Consider the following 4194-nt stretch of genomic DNA (forward strand, 5'->3'; position numbering starts at 1 on the left):
TTCCTTCCTTCCTTCCTTCCTTCCTTCCCTCCTTCCAGAAGCCTTTATTTATTGAGTGCTTAGCAATGTACTATGAGACAGCAGAGGAAGCATGGTCTGACTTTTCTTTTTACACAAAATATCAAAGTTACAAAGGACCTATCTAGCCCAATCCCTTACATGTTTAGGACCTGTTACTCAGAGAGGGGAAGAGATTGTGGAAGGTCACTGAGGCTGGAAACCAGACTCCTAGCCCAGTGCTCGTTCTCTGATCGCAGGTGCCTCACATAGGTTGATGTGAGCATCCTTCCCTTCCAGCAGCCAAATTAGTTTTTCCTAAGTGAAACTCCAAATAATAAAGACTGTTCTGTAGTCAACCACTGCACCAAGGCTCTCTTGTTTTGAAAGCGAAGGCTGTGCTTCCGTTTTCAGTGGCAGCTTCACCCCCATGCCCCGGGACAGATGGCCTGAGTGACTGGTGTCAGCTTCAGGCCCTTTCCTGGGCACTGGGATGCTCTGGTTGCTGGTCCTGGGAAGTAGCCCGGTGCCCCAGTGCCGACTAGCCAACTCCTCTTGAAACCTGAATATGGACTTTGTCTGGTGGGCTCCACTCTGCTCCCAGTGGACAGAAGCCAGTCATTTGGCAAAAATTAGCTCAGTTGCCACCATTGTTCTTAAAGAGGCAGGGTTGAATGGGCCTGGGGACTAATGTATTCTTTTATGCCCCTTGGGCTGGCCCCTGAGTGTGGGCAGAGGTCTGCATTCCATAGACCACCGTGCCCCCCCGCCCCGCCCCCGCCGCCCCACTAAGCCCTCTGCTCTCCAGCCCTGCTGGTCCCCACCTCAGAGGGGAGAAGGGTTCCTGAAGCCAACCGTGGGAAGGCACCCCATCTGGCACCCAGTGTGGGTGGGAGAGAAGTTGAGGGTGACCAAGAGTCCCCAGAGAGGGCCAGCAGTGGAAACGGGGCATGAGGACCATGGTGACGAGGGGCAGCCTGGAGGCTAGGGGAAGGCCAGAGGTGGTCTGCGACTTCTCTGCAACAGGGACCGCTACCCCTGCCTCCTGCATTGGTTGTCCCACCTGTGTCGGCAGCTCCTTCTACTCTGCAACCCCTTCCTGGAAGGAACAGTCTCCTCCAGAGGACGTGGGGTCATGGGACTTGTTTTGAGCAGTCTGCAGATCTCTCATTCTGGGGTCAGTGATGCCCAGACCTTGAGAAATATGACGTGTGAGAGACAAGTGGGAGAGGGGCTTGCAGACAGAGAGGCTGCGTGCAGGCATTCATCATCGGTGCCCTTTTAAGTAGGGAGCAGGGGTTTGTGTGAGTCTCTGGGTCCCTACTTCTGGTTCCTGTGTTTTTCAAAGCAAGATCTCCATCCAGGACTGCCCTTCACCTTACAGAGGCTGAAGGGGAGGACGGAGAGAAGGCAGGGTGCAGCAGTCCTGGCTCAGGTGTCTTTTCTAACAAGACAGAGATTTGCAAGTATGACTGTCCTGGTCCCAGGACTGCGTGAGCTCATTCTTCAGTGCTCTCTCCTTTCTTGGGTGTTAGGGCTGCCTGGCTCCACCGCTCACTGATTACAAGTGTGTTTCCTCTCATTAACAACCCCCACCCAGACTTGGGGAGAAATATCAGAAGGCTTAAAGCCTGCTTGTTCAGAATAGTTTGTGGGGCATAAACAAAATGATAGAGGTGGGGTAGGGGAGAGAAAAGGAGAGAGGAAGAGAGGGAGGGAGAGAGAGAGGAAGAGAGAGGAGGTAAGAAGGAGTGGGGCGAGAAGGAGATGAGCGGAGAGAGGGAGAGAGAGAGGAAGACAGGGAGGTGGCGGAGAGAGGAAGAGAGGGAGGTAGGGGAGAGAAGGAGGGAAAGAGTGAGGGAGAGAAGAAGACGGGGGTAGAAAGGGAGAGAGAGAAGAACAAGGAGGGAGAGGAAGAGAAAGAGGGAGAGAGAGGTGGGGGAAGAGAGAGAGAGGGAGAGAAAGGGAGAGGGAGAGAGAGTGAGTGCTATCATCCACTCTGTCCTATGGAGTACGGGCATCATACTCCACAGAGGGATTGAGGTGGGGTCCTGGTGGGCTGGTTCTAGGGCCATGTCCCTAACATGTCTGTTGGTTTCTCTGGGTTGCCAGACAGAGGGTGGGCAGATAGATCTACTAAGAAGAAGCACGCTGTCCTGACTGGCTGTGACATTCCCTCAGTCCAAACTCTTCCTACCTCCACTCTCCCCAGCCATGGGCTCTGTTATCTTCCCTACTATCCTTTATGTTCTCTTTCCTTCCCACCTTTGTGCTTTGTGGGGTTGGGAATCTACCTTTGATGTCCTCTCTTCCTCATGTGACCCAGCACAGAACCTGCAGAGAGCAAGTGATTGATAGACACCTGTTGATTCGTTGGCTTCTGGAATTGGGAGAACACAGCTCAGACAGTGCCTGCCACTGGCCAAGGCTGTGTCAGCAGCAGAGAGAGGATGCAATTAAACTCCAATCTGAAATCCCCATTAATTGTGAGGAGTTGATTTCCTTGGGGTGGGGACAGAAATAAAACCGAAAAGAATCTAGATGAGTTAAAATGTGCAGGATGCAGAGCATTTCATCTTCCAGAAAGAATATTTTATTCTCCTGTCAAGAGGCCAATGATAATGGCAATAAAAGAAAACATAAGTGATGGTGGTAAGGATTATGCAGCAATTTAGGAAGCAGCCGGTTATATATATTTATGGACCTAAATGGCTGGAAAACCCTTCACACCCGAGGACTTAATGCAGAACTTGGAAAGCACTCCGAGGCTGAGTGGATCGCCAAGGGAAGCTGTTATTTATGGACTGTCCTACCATGTATTAAGCAATTCGGTGGCCTAGACTGCTGTTGAAAAATAAAGAACAAACGGGTTCGATGGGCAAATTGTGCTTTTCTGGGTGGGGGAGCCATGGCTGTCTTGTAATGCTGTGTTAGAAGAATTTGATAAAAGGCGATGTTTTATAGGGACAGATATTAAATATGATCGAGTGAGAAACTGCTGGAAGATTACAGAAGCCTCCAGATATACAGCTGCTGGTGCCACCACGTGTAGGGAAGAAAGCAGAGTCTGTTCTGCTGCTGTCGTCAGCCTCTGAGGGGCCAGGGGGCAGCGCTTCCTCACTGCCTGCACTTTTACTTTGTGACCTGCCCCCACCCTCCTGGCGCCTGTGTCCTTAAGAGAGTTGCTTTGTCCACTCTTTCTGCCTGAGAACTTGATTTCATTAGATTGTCTCAATGCTCTGTCCTTGGGGCATCTGAGGAACCTCTCTGTGACTCGGTCTCCTCTTCTGAAAAGTGGGGGCTCATAGGACCCTTCCAGTGGGAGGCTAAACAGAGGGCTACAGAGCAGTGCAGGTGCATGGGTGAGACAGAGCACAAATTGGGACAACTGAAAAAAGGGTGCTCTGCAGCCATAGGAATTGGAACAGGAGGAAGATATGCAAACTTCCAGGCTCATGGAGGAGTTTCTGAAGATGGGGTTTTTCAGTCTTAAACAGACATCGGGTTCACCTAGGAGTCTCGTAAAGTCTCGTAAAATGAAAACACTGATTGTTATGCATGGGGTGGGCGGGGGGAGGGCTGAGTGCCTGCATTTCTGTCAAGGTCCTAGAAGATGCTAATGCTCCTGGTCTGGGGACCACACTTTGAGTAGCAAGTCTCAGGAGACAGTAAACATTAGAACCTGCAGTCTTTGAGCTTCATGTGAGAATTACATACCTGTGCCAGTGAGGTTTGGTTTTAGCTGCATGAAAGAGAAAATCTAAATGACTTTGGATTTAAGCGAATGAGGGAGACAGATTGTAGGTCTTCCCAGTGAGAATCCCAGGGTGGGCGGTGCAGGGCTGGTGCAGGGATTCCCTGAGACCCAGGCTCTTTCCTTCTACTCCACCATCCTGATCTGCTGGCATTCATCTTCATGGTTGCCAGAGAGCTGCTGTACCTCAGGCATCACAGCTAAATTCCAGGCGGGAAACAGAGGGAAGAGGCGAATAAGGTCTTATGATGCGCTCCAGGGTGCCCCACTTACCAACTTCTACCTCCTTCTCACTGGCCAGAGCTGGCTTGAGATTTGCATTTCTAACAAGTTCCCAGAAGATACTGGTGCTGCTGGTCTGTGGACCACACTTGGAGTAGCAAAGTTGTAGGAGACAGTAAAAATTAGAATCATCTGTCATGGAGGTTCTAATTTTTAGTAGC

Source organism: Colobus angolensis, unplaced genomic scaffold (genome assembly GCF_000951035.1).
Source record: "Colobus angolensis palliatus isolate OR3802 unplaced genomic scaffold, Cang.pa_1.0 Scaffold52, whole genome shotgun sequence".
Lineage (NCBI taxonomy): Eukaryota > Metazoa > Chordata > Mammalia > Primates > Cercopithecidae > Colobus > Colobus angolensis.